General features: G+C 48.9%; 1 protein-coding gene across 3 annotated transcripts in view; it reads left to right on the top strand.

Moving 5' to 3' along the window:
* PRKG1 (protein kinase cGMP-dependent 1) overlaps positions 1-16905 on the top strand; it is a 384521-nt gene that overhangs the window by 28226 nt on the left and 339390 nt on the right. The gene's annotated exons all lie outside the window — the stretch shown is intronic.

Below are 16905 nucleotides of genomic sequence, written 5' to 3'. Positions count from 1 at the left end.
TTCAGCAGAAGCAGGAGCTTGTTGCGGTGTCCTGGTGCGCCGGAGGGCGTGCGGGTGACTGGGAAAGTTGCGGGGATCCTCAGGTGCCGGCGCGCCGGGGGATGCGCTGCCCCGGTTTCACACCTGCCGCAGATTAGGGAAATTAGAGCGCCTTAATAGGGAAGCGGAGCCCTCCCTCGCTCGGTGCCTTCTCCTGGCCGGTACATCGCCGTGCCTTCGGTTCAGCGCTCCTTAAGGGATAAAAAAGGAGCAGGGAAGAGGTGATGAGCGGATGCTCGCCGCGCTGGGCTCCGTGTGCGGGGCTGGGGCGCAACCTCCCCGTCGATGGGCAAACCTGCCTCCCCTCCGCGGCCGGCATCTTCCTCCTAGGAGGAATTCCTCGGGATGAAAACCGGGAGCGCTGGCGGATCCCGGAGCCATCCCGGTAGTGGGGAGCGTGTGCGCCGGGTGGGCTCCGGGATGCGGGGACGGAGCGGACGGTGCCCGGGGCACAGGGATGGTTCCCGGGCAGGGATGGCGGGACACGGGGCACGGGGACCCTGCCGGAGTGTCCCCTGAGGGCCCGTGGCGGGGCTGGCCCCGCTCCCCGCGCAGCCTCGGCCCTTTCCCGCCGCCATGGCGGGCCCCGCCGTCTCCAGGCAACTGCCCGCCCTCAGGGCGGCCGCCATGGCGGGACCCCGCCGGGCCGGGCCGGGCCGGGCCGGGCTGGGCCGTGTGTGCTCCTCCTGCCGCCCCGCCGCTTCCCATTCCCGCTCCCATCCCCACATTCCTGTTCCCGCCCCCCATTCCCACCGCCACAGATATTTTGTCCTTTTAAGGTCGTTCTGAAGGGATGTCATGGGAGGAACGGCGGTGGCGCGTGAAATGCTTCCCCTCCAGCCCCCAAAACGAATAAAACACCCCAAAAAGTGATCAGGGGGGCACAGGGGTGGCTGTGAAATCCCTGGGGTGTGTGATAAACATCCACACATCCCACAGTGTTAATTTCCTCAGGGAATTCAAAGCCCCACACGTGTCGGTTTCCTGGTCGGCGTCGCTGCCCCTCGGCGCTGCTGAAGTGCAAATGGAGCTCCCAGAACTCCGGGAAGCGCCGCAGGTTCCAGCAGAGCGAGTCCGCAGCCTCTGCCGTACCCACTGGAATGTGTAGGAAAAGCCTTGCACGAACGTTTTCCAGCTGGGATTTTAATCGCTCCTTGTGTAAATGCAGCCCTGCGGTCTGGCGTGGGGTGTAATGCCCAACTCCTTTGAGGGGTTGTTTCGTATTGATCATCCGTGGCCAATGCTTCTAATATTATTTACAATATTCAAGTCAACTTGTGGCTGCAGGTTGTGATCGCTCAGGTGGGGTTTGGAGCAGCCCGGGATAGTGGAAGGTGTCCCTGCCCAAGGCAGGAGGCTGGAATGAGAGAAGGTTTAGGGTCCCTTCCAACCCAGATTGGTCTGTGATTACAGGAAAAGATCCTTGCTAATGATTTCAGGAATGTACTTGGCTCTGGGAAGTGTTGAATGCTCTAGGTCAGCTTTAAGAGCCCAGTGGCCAAGATAACTCGCAGTGGTGAGGACCTGGAAATAACAAAATCTGCACAAAAGGGTTGGGTTTTTTCCCCCCTGTTCATGCTGAATCTCAGTGACTCTTGAGGTAAAGGCACCCAGCCTTTGGTTTTGTCAAGCCACCAAGAAGGGTTCAAGAGGCAGGTGGATGTGGCACTTGGGGATGTTGGTTAGTGGTGGCCTTGGCAGTGCTGGGAGAATGGTTGGACTGGATGATTTTAGAGGGGTTTTCCAAGCAAGATGATTCTAAAGTAGCCTCTGGGTTTGGATTTTTTTGTAGTTAGGTGGTGCTGGATTTGCTCTCCTGCTCTGGCAGAGGTGGCTGGAGATTGGTAGGGTCAATAGCAGCAGAAAATCTGTGGGAACTGAATTATCATGAGGGTCGTGTAGGTACTTGAGGGTCTGTGGTGGTGGAAGCTGTTGTGATGCCACACAGAAGATTCTGGGTTATAGAGTGGCTGAACTCTGAATGAGTGTAAGAGAGCTGGAGAGGGACTGGGGACAGGACCCAGGGAATGGCCTTGTAGTGCCAGAGGGCAGGGCTGGATGGGACATTGGGAATGAGGAATTGTTCCCTGGCAGGGTGGGCAGGCCCTGGCACAGGGTGCCCAGAGCAGCTGGGGCTGCCCCTGCATCCCTGGCAGTGCCCAAGGCCAGGCTGGAGCAGCCTGGGACAGGGGAAGGTGTCCCTGCCAGGAGGTGGAACTGGATGGGCTTTAAGATCTCTTCCAACCCAAACCATTCTGGGATTCTCTGAATGGCTTTCAAAGCGTGAAAGTAAATTTAATTGCCCTGTGTGGACAAATACTATTCAATCTGCAGGATCTTCCCGTACAGACACATCCTCCCTCCAATTAAGGATGTATGTGGTTAAATAAAATTGCTTGTTCAGAGCTGTAAGAGTTGGAGTTGCTGTTGGAGAGTTGGGCTTGTTTTGCCTCTGCAATGCTTTTAAAAGTGAAACAGGACTTTGTGGGCTGAGTTGAGGAGCTGAAATCCATGGAGGGACACTTCCAGCCATGCAGCCATTTTGTCCTGAGTTATGAGTGAGAGGAATTGGGCATTAGCATCTTTATCAGTCTCCTTGTCCAAGAAGCCAGTTATTTAGAATAGAAGCCAGTTATTTAGAAAAGAAGCCAGTTATTTAAAATAAGTGGCCTTTTTTTCTCCTCCCCCTCACAAAGGACATAACTTGCCAGCAGTGACCGAGGAAGAGGGCAGGAAGCTGGCTGGTGTTCCGCGGCACAAAAAATGCCGTGACAGATCGTTCTCTCCTCTTCATCTTCCCAAATTGCTGCTCGTGTTTGTTTTTCCACACCTTTGACCTCTTGCAGGGTATATCCTGGCTGCTAACAGCCTGTCAGCACCGAGGGAATACTGGGAGACCGAGTTTGTACCAACTGCCTTTGCACTTTAAACTCTACAGAGCAGACAAGCAGAGAGAAGCCTTTTCAACCAGCAAAGCTGCAACTCTTCCCTTTCCCTGCCTCCTTCTTGCCATGGGAAAATACCCAGGACTTTAATTTTAACAGGCTGCTTTGTTCAGGGATCTGCAACAGCTGTTTGCCTTTTTGGAAGGCTGTGTAATCAGCGTGTTTTCTTTTCCAGTAGGGAGAAAAAAAAGCAACTTAGAAGTAGAACACAGAGTAAAGCATGGAGCTCGTGAGTGTGAAGGGCCTGATCTCTTGGCTGAGGTGGTACAAGCTCTGCTGTTAACAGAGACAGCAGCAAAGTGCTGTGTCATTTGTAAGAAATGTTGAGTAAAAGGAAAAATAACTTGGTTTGGGCAGTTAGCAGACTTTTGGGGAATCTGCCAAAATCCCAGAGACTCGTTTGTGAGGGGAGGAGCAGCCTGTGAGTTGTATTTAAGAGGTCTGGTTTAAGAAATATAAAATACTTGGTTGCATAGCCTTGGGGAAAATACAACATCCATACAAGAGGTTTAACAAAATCTCTGCAGCAGCCAGATTGGTTCTTTGAAGGCGAATGTGCACATCCTCTGGGGGCTAGAGGCGTATTTTAAGTGATCATAATAGTCATAAAATCCCCAGAAATACTTGAAAAGCACTTTGTATTTAGGTGTTGGCATGAAATGCTCTTCTGGTGTTTATCAGTGCTATGTATGCTGCAGTTTCATCTAAAAACCCCTGAAACGACCCAAGCCCCTCTCCCCTCACTACAGGAATTTGGGGGGTGGTTGGTCCATGGTGAAACCACTGGGAACTGGTGGTGGAGGTGATGGGGGAGGAACTGAGGCCCGCTCCTGCAGGGATGGTTTGCTGGAATGTGGGGCAGGAGCTGGGATGGCGCTGGCCTCTTGAGTCCTGTCACTGTCTGGTGAAACATCTTGCCCCAAGCAGTCAGCAGAGATGGATGTAAGTGGTGCAACCTTTATTTTTTTATTTTGGTGTCAATCCACTCTGACACGTCCAGCGAGCAATTAATTGAGCTGCATTTATCATTTGTTGTGGGAGCTGTTAAATGCTGTGGTTGCTTTAATGTCCAATCCATCTGAACGTGGTTTAAGCTGATGTTCGATGGACAAAAATCCATTAATGCCAGTGGGGTTTTTCGGTGCATTTGAAGGGTCAGGGTTTGATGGCACAGGCTGGGGAGGATCCCTGGTGCTGTGCTGTGAGGGATGAAGCTCTCCCTGGCAGAGCTGTGAGCACAGGAAGGGCAGTGCTGGAGCCAGGCAGCCAAGCGTGATTTCCCCGTGTTGTGACAGGTCTGGCTCGGCAGTGGTGGCACTGATGGGGCTCCCCTCGGTGCACTCGTGTGACTCATGCTGCTTTAGTGCCTTGGGAAGTGACAAGGGGGCACTGTGACAGCTCAGCTCCTTGTGTAATACGTTACAACCCTCTGAGGTTTGGGTTACTCACGGTAGTAAGGGGTGGCTGTGTGGTGTTAGGCTGTTAAGCACAGAACTATGATTTTTCTCTGTCGAAGCAGTGTTTGGGGTCATCTTTCAACACGTTTGTTCAGGCTGGTGATGTCTGTGCTGAGTGTAAGCTCCAGAGGGGTTTGGCTCAAAGGAAGGTAAAAAACAAATCTCCCAATAAAGCCATTAAAGCCACGTAGTTGTTTTGTCATCTTCTGTCTGGTTCTTGCTGAGATGAGTTTAATTGCAAGATAAAACATCGCTGCAATGTCACTTATTCTTAGTTCTGTTCAACAAGCAACACAGACTTCCCTGGGTTTTTCTGCTGCTTTTGGAGATTAATTTTAGCAGTGTGGTGTCAGTAAACTGTGTTTTAAAGCAAAGTAGCTCTTTTCAGAAACTACAATGACATTTTCTTGGTGGTTGTATGCAAAACAACACCGTTCAGCAAGTACAGTAGCTCCGAGCACACTAACAGCTGGTAATTAACATAGAGACTCTTTTTTAAATTTTACTACAGCTCCATAATTTCATTTTCGGCAGAATTAACTTTTTTTTTTCCTTTTATCTGCACTACTGGAATAATTACTTATACTTGTTTGAGCTGTGTTACATTCATCCTTAGCTGTATGAATGCTGTAGGTGGAGAGTTTTAAAGTGCTTCAACACAAAATGAGGTCCCCAGGCCACGGACATGAATTCCTTCTCTCCAGACTCTGCGAAAGCATTCCTGAACCTCAGCATCCCCCTTCAGCATTCCTAAACACAGGATGTGTCTTACGTTTTTGAAATGAACAATAATAATAAAAAAGCTGGGTCAGAGTTGTGAAACTGAACAGAAATGGACATAGCATGGAATTTAGCCTGGCCAGCTGCCTCTGGAAGGAGAGGGGACTCTGTGAGTCCTGAACTTGCTGAGCACCAGCTGGAAAATAGGAGTCTAGGGGAAAATTTGTTTCTTTCGAGAGTTAAAAAGGATACAGTGAATTGTTACATATCAGTTTCTGTGGTTATCCTGCTCGAGCTAGATGCTGTAGGATGATCAGAGTTACTGAATACAAACACCTTCCTGAGGGAAGGGGTTCAGAAAAGCTGAGCTGGTGATGGATTCACTGCCATTAGTGATAGTCCTTGCTGCCCGTGCTGCTGGTCTTTGCTTTTGGCTTTTAAATCCTTGCTTTTGCATCAGGATCAAGTCTAAATATTTCTGTAAATGTTTTTCATCTGCTGCTCTGCCGTTTCTAGCGGGTACATGCAGGCAGAGGAGTGCCTGACATTTGTGTTTTGTGTGGCTGGTCTTTGTTTTGAAGGGCAGAGAGAACAGGAAAAAACAAAAGTATTTGTTGCTACGTTGGAGCCTGAACCATGACAATAATGCCTTTCTCCTCTCAGCAGGTACACAAAGTGGTTTGGTCGAAGTGTGCAGTCAGTCAGGTATGTTGTGTGTATCCTGACATCCTGAATGCCTGGAATTGCATCCAGGTGCTCTGGAAACGCTGCTAAAGCCCCTCCTGGCAGGGCTGGTGCCAGGGGAAGCTCCAGCACAGCCTGCTCCGAGCAGGAGCACAGGACCGAGCAGGAGCACAGGACCGGCGTTGTGCAAGGCTCTCGCTGCCACTGGTTTCCTTGGAAACCAGAGCCTGAGCAGGGAGAGCCAAACTTCAACACCAGTGCCTGCTTTCCAAGTCGAAAATGGGCTGTCAGACTTTCTGAAGGCTGGGGTCTTTGGGCTGTGTTTGGGGCTTGTTCATTAGGAGCAAACTTGAAGTAGGGTATCAGTGAAAAAAAGCTCCTCGTCAGGCTGCAACAGTTCCTGCCTGGAGCAGTGCTTCTTCCCCCAAATTCCTTTCTTTGATTCGGTTTGTGAGCACATTTATTGGAGGTGTTCCCTGTCAAACACCCCAGCTGTGTCAGGAAAGCTGCACAGCTGCTCTGTGACTTGGGCTTGACATGGATCTAGAAACTACCCAGCCCAGGCCAGCTTGTTTTGTTCACTTGCTTAATGTTCTCTGAGGTGGTGGCTGTGGGTGAGGTGATCAAAGAGGAGAAATCATAATGGAGCTGCCTGGCTTGATGGAAATTTGAATTGCAGTCTTGTAAGTGCACACATACTTTGTGTTGGATGTGAATAGAAATTTATATATATATATGCATAATGACATGTATGTGCACTCATGTATTTAGCACGTGTAGGGGAGCATTGCATTCATGAAAATACACTTTTATTAGGAGGGAAAACAGGCTTTAATATAGGAGGCAATTTTGTACAGACCCAGCAGGACTGTGGGAAGGCATCCTGGTCTAGTGGAAGGTGTCACTGCCCATGAACGAGGTCATTTTTAAGGTCCCTTCAAATGCAAATGTGAAAATGCTGTTGGTTTCTGTGACCACAGAGTATCATTGAGATTCAGGAGTAAATAACATGGGTGAGATGGAAATGCAGAGCCAGTGTTCCCTGCCCCCAGTGGAAGTGGGTCCCTGGGATGTGTCAGTGCTTGTTAGGATTTAAACTGCCTATTTGATGTCAATTGTGTGCACAGATCCGGCGGCTGAGGGGAATTCATTACTGCTCTTGGAGTCCACAGGCTAAATGAGGAAAATAACCTTCTTGGTGGGTGATATTTCTGGTGAATAGAGGAAATCAATGGCCCTGGGACTGCCAGCAGCACATCAGGGCAGTGGCCAAGCACTTGAGGAAGGTGTAGATAAAGCAAATGTGATGCAAATGGTGCCATTCAGCTGCACCTTAAGGCTTGTTGGAAACCATACCCGGCTTCAGCTATTGAGACTTCCAAAATCTGCCTCTAGAACTGCTGAGAAATTCCTGCAGGTGAAATGGAAGATCAGGCATCCTGGAAATGCAGAGTTAGCCTCCAGCTCTTTGCCTTGAGATTGCAGTATTGCCCAAGTCAGTCAAGGTTGTGTGAAGCTTAAGGGTGGGCATGGTCAGCTGGAGGAGATGAACATCCTTCAGCAGCTCCTGTGCTCTGTGGTGTGGAGCACCATCCTCTTCTCCCTCTTCTTCTGAGCCCTTTGTTACTTCCCTGGGTGTCTTGTTCCTGCTCCTCCTTCTGCCCAAGATTTTTCCCTCTTCCCATGGATGCTGCTTATTCTCTTCCCTGACAATCCCAAAGCTCTTTTTCTACACAGCTGTCCCATCCAGCAGGGTCCAGACTTCCCATCTCTGTTAAAAATCAGCCTTGTTGCCTGTGTGCATCTGGAGGCAGAGAACCTCCAGTGACTGGAGCACAAGATCCCACAGGAGGTTGGATTTTCCTGCCAGTCCAGCTTTTCTGGTGTGCCAAGGCCTTTTCTGCTCCTCACCTGCCCCACCAGCCAGCAGACAGGGGCTACACAAGAAACTGGGAGAGGACAGAGCCAGGACAGCTGATCCCAGCTGCCCAAGGAGGATGGCAGAGGATGGAGCCCCACATTCCTGGGAATGGCTGAACACCCACCTGCCCATGGAAAACACTGAATAAATTCCTTGTGGCTTTTGCTTTACCTGTTGAACTGCCTTCATATCAACCCATGAGTTTTTTGCCTTTTGCCCTTCTGATTGTCTCCCCCATCCCAGTTGGGCTGTGGGTGGGTGGTGCTGCTGGGCTTCCACCTCCAGCAGGAACATCTCAAAGTGTCTGCACCTCCAAAGGGATTGGGGCCCAAGGAGACATCCTGGAGCAGGAACACCTTGAGGCATCAGCAGCTGTGCATGAGGCCATGGATAAACTCATGGCACAGCAGGGTAAGACCCATATTGGAGCAGGTTCATTCCTGGAGCAGGTTCATTCCTGGAGCAGGGTCATTCCTGCAGGGGCTGTGGGTAAATCCATGCTGGAGCAGGTTCATTCCTGCAGAAGCTGTGGGTAAATCCATGCTGGAGCAGGTTCATTCCTGGAGCAGGTTCATTCCTGCAGGGGCTGTGGGTAAATCCATGCTGGAGAAGGTTCATTCCTGCAGGGGCTGTGGGTAAATCCATGCTGGAGCAGGTTCATTCCTGCAGGGGCTGTGGGTAAATCCATGCTGGAGAAGGTTCATTCCTGCAGGGGCTGTGGGTAAATCCATGCTGGAGAAGGTTCATTCCTGCAGGGGCTGTGGGTAAATCCATGCTGGAGCAGGTTCATTCCTGGAGCAGGTTCATTCCTGCAGAGCCTGTGGCTCCTAGAGGTGGCCATGCAGGAACAGGAGCACTCAGAGTAAGTGTGGCTGATAAATTCACCACAGCAGGTAAACCCCTGGAGACACTGGGTGATGGATGAGGTTCCAGCTGGAGCAGGTACATCCCTAAGGATGTCAGACTCCTGGACCTATTGTCCAAGTGTCCACAAATACCAATTTGTATTGTCACAGTGTCCCTCTGCATGCCCTGTGCTGGCTCAGTGACATCCTGGGCACCTCCATGCCTGCCCCAGCTCCAGAGGCTCCATGTTTGGCATTGCTTGTCCTATTACAGTCCTGCCTGGGGACCAAACAACAGCCAGGTGTCCCTGCTGGGGAATATCCAGGGGTAAATCCATTAGAAACGTGGGACTGTGTGTGTGCCTCTGTACACAGCTGTGCCTGAGTCCTGGAACAGGACCCAGATGGGGCAGATACTTACAAACCAACTGAGGGTGTGTGTGTAATGCCTGTTGTATTGAGGGTGTGTGTGTAATGCCTGTTGTACTGGGGGTGTGTGTAATACCTGTTGTATTAAGGGTGTGTGTGTGCAATTCCTGTTGTATTGAGGGTGTTTGACTCCTGTTCTGGGTGTGTCTATAATTCCTGTTGTACTGTGCGGTGGGGGTGGGGGTGGTGTAATTCCTGTTGTATTGGGTGTGTGTGTGTGTAATACCTGTTGTATTGGGGGTGTTTGACTCCTGTTTTGGGTGTGTCTATAATACCTGTTGTACTGGGTGTGTGTAATTCCTGTTGTATTGTGTGTGTGTGTAATTCCTGTTGTACTGAGTGTGTGTGTGTAGTTCTTGTTTTACTGGGGTGTGTGTATGTGTAATACCTGTTGTACTAGGGGGGGTGTGTGTAATTCCTGTTGTATTGGGGGTGTGTAATACCTGTTGTACTGGGAGTGTGTGTGTGTAATTCCTGTTGTACTGGGAGTGTGTGTGTGTAATTCTTGTTGTACTGAGTGTGTGTAATTCCTGTTGTACTGAGTGTGTGTGTGTGTGTAATTCCTGTTGTACTGAGTGTGTGTGCGTAGTTCCTGTTGTACTGGGGGGTGTTGTGTGTGTGTAATACCTGTTGTACTGAGTGTGTGTGTGTAATACCTGTTGTACTGAGTGTGTGTGTGTGTAGTACCTGTTGTACTGAGTGTGTGTGTGTGTAGTACCTGTTGTACTGAGTGTGTGTGTGTGTAGTTCCTGTTGTACTGAGTGTGTGTGTGTGTAATACCTGTTGTACTGAGTGTGTGTGTGTAATACCTGTTGTTGCTCCTTACACCTCCTTGCACAGTTCATTGCTGTTCAGACAGTGACTGCACAAAAGGGAGAACATCTCCTGCCCATCAGATCCATGATTGCTTTCTGTTCTCCAGGTGGAAGCCCAGCTCTGCAAGGCACAGGAGGGAAACTGTGTGGAGTTTTTTTGTTTGTTTTTTTTTGTTTGTTTTTTGTTTGGATTTAGATGTTTATTAGTTCCTACTTACATTATAGTTATATATAATATATTTTATTATATATGATATAATATATTTATTATATATTATATATTTTATTATAATAATATATATTATTATATATAACTATAGTTATAGTTTTATAGATTGAGAGTTTAATAGTATTTTATTTTAATAAATTAAAAATGAGTTTGTATTTTTTAATAAGGTTTGTTAAGGATAAATTGTTTAATTAAGAAATGATATTTAAATTATTTTTATTTTTAATTTAGTAGCTAATTATTTGTGGTTCATAATGTGGATTTTTAAATTTAATTATATAATATTATTTAAATTTATGAAGAAGGAGGACTAGCTTTTGTTTTAAAATTGTTTTTGCTATATATATCCATCTTATCTCCCTCCATTCACCTGCTGGCTTTGTTTCTGTGCCTGCAGGAGGGTTCCCAGCAAGCTGGGACACCTGAGCACAGTGACTGCCAGCACAGGTGTGCTCTGTGTGCCAGTGCTGTTTGTTGGGATCTGGCACTGGGAAAAGTGACCTTGGGCTCTGTGGGGTGACAGACCCAACCTCTGCCTGCTTCACCTTCTGTTCACCTTCACCACTGTTATTTTCTCCTCAACCATCCTGCCAGGTGCTTCTTGTCTTGTCCATGGCTCAGAACAAATGATCCCTTCCCTCATAAATCCCCAAGCTTTCCTCCTTTGGACTTTGAGCAAGGATGAGTGTGAGTGTGATCTAGGCAGGCAAAGCTGCTCCAAAAGGGAGATCATCAATCAAATCTCAGCTCTTTGGGTTTGTGCTGTTGCTCTTGCACAGACAAAACAGGTGTTGGGAATCTTTTGAAATGGCTTCTTAATTTGAAAGCCAAAAAGAACTCAAATGGGAACCCACTGGTGCTGTGCTAAGAGCATCACTTGGGATGTACAAATGTGGGTTAAGAATTATCCCACTCTTTGCAGGTACAGATGGAGAGGCTTCCATGGGGATTGAGGCTGTTTGGTGAGGCCAAATGTGGCACTCACATTCTCTGATAAAATCCCTTCACCCAGGATTTTTCTCCTGGGGAGCTGAGAAGCCTCAGAGAAAAAGGAAAACAATTCTTATCTCATTTGCTTCTCCTGTGTTGTGCTCACATGTGGAATGTGTTTGGAGATTGTTTACCCACAGGTGATTGTTCCATTGCATTCTGCTGGGAGTTGTTTTCACTCTTTGGCCAATCAGGGCCAAGCTTTGTCAGGACTCTGGCGAGAGTCATGAGTTTTCATTATTATCTTTTTAGCCTTCTGTAAGTATCTTTCCTGTATTCTTTAGTATAGTATAGTATTCTTTAATATAATATAGTATCATAAAGTAATAAATGAGCCTTCTGAGAACACGGAGTCAGATTCATCACTCCTGCTTTCATTGAGACATTCCCAGCAAACAGAATAACCAAACACATGGGAAACCTGCTGGAAATGGGGCAGAGCCAGGGACATGTCACAGGTCACCTCTGGAGCACAGTGGCTCTCCACCCTCCTAGTTTTGACTGAAGTTCCAGCTGTGAGCTATAAAGGACTTTTTCAATGGCTGGCCTACTCTATATCCACATATTTTTTCATGTTTTTCAACACAAAAGGTTCTTGCTGTGCTCTGTGATGGGCAAGTGTTATAAGCTGGAGTCAAATTATTTGTTTAAGCTGGCTAGGCACAAACATTTTGGCTGTAGGGTTCTGAAGGAGGCTCCTGCTTAATAAATACAGCTGAGCAACGTTCAGAGCATTGTGGCAGAGTTGTTATTGATGGAAAATCCATGAATATGTAGCAACCAAATGGTAAAGCTCAGCAAAGCTGTGCTGGCAGGGTGCAGGATTGGGAAGGGTGACTTGGGACAGCTGCCTTGGGCACTGGGGCAAAGCAGAAGCTTTGTGGGAAGTATGCATGCTTGTGGAATGTACCCAGAATGGGATCTTCACAGGGATTTGGAGTTTTAATATATGCTGGAGGAGCTTTCTGAGGCTTAGGTGCTTCCTGGGGAGCCTTGAGCTCTGTTACCTATCCTGATTTCCTTGGTCAGCAGCTGAAATATTCTGTGCTTTTGCTCATGCTGAAGGAATGATCTATCATGGGGAGATAATATTCCATGCTTATTCCAAGCTTCTTAATGGAATTTTTATCAGTTCCGCTGAAGAATAGGATGCACAAAAAAGCTGCCTGGCTGTCAGGTTGTTTGCTCTGTGGCTCCTTCAGAGCTGCCTTGGCTCTCTCCGTGTGGCTTCTCAGAAAAATGATGAGAGGAACCTTCCCACCCTAAATTCCAGGTGTCTGCAGCCACCAGGTGACATCAAATCCCTTGGGCACTGAGGGACAGGCAGGGCAGGAGTGCAGGATGCAGACCCTGAGCATCCCTTGCTGATGTTTCAGACCCATCTCTGGCCATTTCTCTGCTCAGCAGCGGGATTTTTTTCCTTCCACCCATATCTGCTCATTTTAAACCTGTCTTGTGCTCAGTGTTTCCAGAAGACTTAAAAGCTGGGTTTTTTTAAATCAGTTTGGGCTGGGGAGCCCGAGATTGCTCAGCCACAGCCACTCAGTGCCTTGACACCATTTTCTGTGGGATTGCTTTGTCGACTCAAGTGCACTTTGCTGCAATACAAACATTGCAGATAAAAGGCAGCCACCTCAGCAAATTAGTGTGAAAGCACTGCAGAGGAATTGTAGATGTGTATTTTGGTGGTTTGGTCTTTATTTTAGAGTCAAGATCTCTCCTTCTGCCCTTGGCCTGTGCTTTTTAAGGAGTATCTGTTGTGCAGGGAGGGCTTTTAGAAATTAAATCAATTGTCTGTTTGTGGACTCATCTGAAGAGTAAATCAGATGCTGCATTGACAGGGATCTGCCTGTGTGGTAAAACTTCAGGAAAGGTGGGGTTTAAGTGAGTCTGGGGAAAAAAAAAATCAGTCATGGATCATTTGAAACCTCTCCTGGGAGGAAAGGCAGGGAGAGTTGGGGATTTAGCCTGGAGAAGAAGGCTCTGGGTAGACCCTAGAGCCCTTCCAGGGCCTGAGGGGGTTCCAAGACAGCTGGAGAGAGACTGGGGACAAGGGATGGAGGGACAGGACACAGGGAATGGCTCCCAGTGCCAGAGGGCAGGGCTGGATGGGATATTGGGAATGAGGAATTGTTCCCTGGCAGGGTGGGCAGGCCCTGGCACAGGGTGCCCAGAGCAGCTGGGGCTGCCCCTGCATCCCTGGCAGTGCCCAAGGCCAGGCTGGAGCAGCCTGGGACAGTGGAAGGTGTCCCTGCCATGGCAGGGGGTGGGATGAGATGAGCTTTAAGGTCTCTTCCAAACTTTCCTGGAATTCTATGATTTCATTCTAATTTTCAAAATGAAAAAAGTTTTCCTCTACATGCTACAGGTGTCCAGCTGTGCAGTCTTATTACAAAAAAAAAAAAGTAACCAAAAAAGCAAAAAAACCCTGAAAATGCTCTGAAGGGTTGTAATGCTTTTTAAACAAGAACCTCAAAATGCCCCATCTTATTTTTGGTTACTGTCCAGGAAGGCTTTTCTGAGCAGCAGGCTCCACTCCGAATGCAGCTGGTTGAGAAACCTCTCTTTTAGCAGCAGCTGGGTTGTGTGGAATGAAAGAATTAATTAACTTGGTGTGGAATGAGAGAACTTAATAAACCTGGTGTAGAATGAAACAATTCATCAGCCTGTGGCCAGCCTGGAAGAGCAGCCACCTGATGTGTCCTGTTTGATTATCAGGGGCTTGATTCCTGGCCAGGCATGGCTGAGGTGAAAAGCTCCTTCTTTGTGCTGGGGCTTTAGCAGAAAACTGAATTTTCATAGCCAAGACCCAGGAGAGTGGTCAGGGGCACGTAGTGGCAGAAATTTCTGCTGAGGAACAAAAGCAAATTCCTCATCAGAGAGTGTAATCAACTGGTGATGCTGCAGCTGGTTCCTTGCAGCCTGTGCACGCAGACAAAATAGCAATGTAGTAGAGAGAAAATGTTTGCTGAGTTAACTGGGCTATATTTAGGTGCCAAATAAACAGATTGCTGCTTTTGACCCTCCCCCTCACACCCTCAAAACTGCTTCTTGGGCTGTCTGCAAATGTCTTGGCTGTTGGTGGCTCCTGTTCCCTGCAAGGGGAGCGGTAGGGGAGGGACATCTGTCCCAGCTGGGCATGGGAAGGGTGAGTGCTGGGCACACAGGGCCCTTCTCCAGCCTTGTTCCCTCCTCTGTCCTTGCTTAGCCCTGTCTGCCCAGGCTGGCTCAGGTACAAAACCCTGAACCCCCAAACTCTTTTCCATGGGAGCCCTTGGGAATCCCAAGGGTTCAACCAGGCCAGGTGCTGGTGCTGCCCCTGGGATGGATCCAGGCTGGGGATGAGCAGCTGGAGCAGCCCTGGGGAAGGCCCTGGGGGTGCTGGGGGCAGAGCTGTGAGCCAGAACCCCCCCGTGCCCTGGGCTGAGCCCCAGCGTGGGCAGCAGGGGAGGGGGGGATTCTGCCCCTGTGCCCTGGGCTCAGGTGAGACCCCACCTGCAGAGCTGCCCCAGCCCTGGGGCCAGCACAGGAGGGACCTGGAGCTGCTGCAGAGAGCCCAGGGCAGGCACCAGGATGGGCAGAGGGATGGAGCAGCTCTGCTGGGAGGAAAGGCTGGCACAGCTGGGGCTGCTCACCTGGAGAGGAGAAGCTCTGGGGTCACCAAACTGGGGCCTGAAGGAGCTGATGGGAAAGATGGAGAGACACTCTGTACAAGGGATGGAGTGACAATGGGGAATGGCTTCCCAGTGCCAGAGGGCAGGGCTGGATGGGATATTGGGAATGGGGAATTGTTCCCTGGCAGGGTGGGCAGGCCCTGGCACAGGGTGCCCAGAGCAGCTGCGGCTGCCCCTGCATCCCTGGCACTGCCCAAGGCCAGGCTGGACTTTGGGGCTTGGAGCCACTTGGGACAGTGGAAGGTGTCCTCGCCCATGCCAGGGGATTGTCCTTGCCCAGGCATTGGATGGAACCCCTCCAATGGGTCCCTTCCAACCCCAACCCTTCTGGAATTCTATGACCACTGTGGCCTTTTTGCTCCTTTATAAAGCAGGAGCTGAAAAACCAGCATCTTCCCTTCCATGCTGCATTTTGCATCCCATTTTCCCCTTGCTGCAGGCTCTTTTCCTGGCACTGCTCTTGGGACTGATTGTACAGTTAGCCCTTTCTTGGTGTGTGCATAAATTTGACTTCTTTTAAAGGAAGCAGCTCCTGTAATGGCCTTGCCAGAACAGATTAGGAGAGGGAGTGTGCAGATCACAACACTCCTCTGCTGCCTTTGACGAGGAGGATTTCATCAGCCTGCTTGAAGTGCTGCTTGCAGCCTTAGGGGTGGCCAAAGAGCAGCAGGAAGTTCATTTTTTTTTCCTTTATTTTCTCCTCTTCAGATGTACTTATGCTGGTCACGTGTTTTTGCCTCCTAATTTACGACAAGTTGGGGAGTTTGGGGTGTTGGACCTGAGGAGGAGACAATTGTGGTCAGCACAAGGTTTGCTCTGCCCATCTCTGCAGGCTTTCATCTGTCTGGCTTTTAGTGCTGATGAGTTTTTTCTATCCAAGAGAATGCCTTAACTGTAATTGCTTCATAAGCACGGGCACTTGGTGATTAGAAATTACTTTTCATTCCTGATTAAATAGCAAGGCACGGGTCTTTAACAAAAACAGGACACTTAAAATTCCAGTGTTCTCATTTCAGGGACATTGATTTTTCACAGGCAGAAAAGCTTTCCTCAAATTTCCACCTAAAGAACAAACATTAATGCAGCTATAGGTTAAATACAGGTTTGTTTAAGGCTTTCTTTTCCTAGTAACCTGAGACTACATCACACAGCAATCTTTTAAGATTGGGTTTATATCTATTAGAAGTGTGCTAATGATATGGAGAGTTTAAAATAGTTAAAGCTCAGGTTAGAAACTTTAAGTGGTTCTTTTTTGTTGTTTTTGTTTTTCTTTTGTTAATCTAAAGGCTTTGTGGAGCCCAGCTTGATTGTCATGGGGCAGAGCAGATCGCTTGGGGTTTCTGCTGCTGAGCTTCCAGCTGGCAGTGCTGGGCATATCTGTCCAGAAAAATGGACTTGGAGCACCTGCAGGGAGTAATTCTGCCTGGCACTTCCTTGTCCTGCCTTTACAGACTTCTCTGAGCTGCTCTGGGGGAGAATGTGATAACCAGCCTGGGGACATGCCTTGCTCAGCTCAGTTTTTGGTTATGCCTGTGCTCTTTGACGTTGGCTCTGTGGCATGGGACAGCCCTCAGCTCTCAGCCACCCACCAGCCCATGGTGGAGATCACCAAACACAAAATGCCATCAGGAATTCAGGTTCCTGTGCAGATCCAGCTGAGGAATGCCTCCTGTGCTGTGCAAGGCACAAGCTGGGAATGACTGGGATGGGCTTGGATGGGATTTCTGTGTTTGCTGTGTTCCTGGGGGCCTGCCTGGGCTTTGTGCAGTGGCAGCAGCATCACAGGTGCTGCTACCTTGGATTTAAGCAGTGTGCCCCATTTTGCTGTGCCATAATCACCAGTCTGACCACTAAAAACCTGTTTATTTGCAATTGTTGTTAAGCGGATAAAGATTAAACCAGTGTGGTTTGATCACAGAACTGAGGAAGGTTTGAGCACTGGCAGCTCTTGAATCCTTGTGTGACCTCATGTGGAAGTCCCAGTCCCTCAGGGCATCATTCCAGGACAGGAAGATGGCAGAGATGTGTCCTAAGGCAACGTTTTTGTCCAGGTTAAGCCTCTTAAACCTTGTTTAACCCCCCCTCAGCCCCAACCCCCTTTGCTGTTCCTGGAGCTTTTCTCTCTGCCAGGCTTTTTCCTGGCATGACAGCCAAGCA

Source organism: Agelaius phoeniceus, chromosome 9, assembly GCF_051311805.1.
Source record: "Agelaius phoeniceus isolate bAgePho1 chromosome 9, bAgePho1.hap1, whole genome shotgun sequence".
Classification (NCBI taxonomy): Eukaryota; Metazoa; Chordata; class Aves; order Passeriformes; family Icteridae; genus Agelaius; species Agelaius phoeniceus.
Note: the sequence above shows the minus strand (reverse complement) of the source record. Positions and strands in the feature narration are given on the sequence as shown.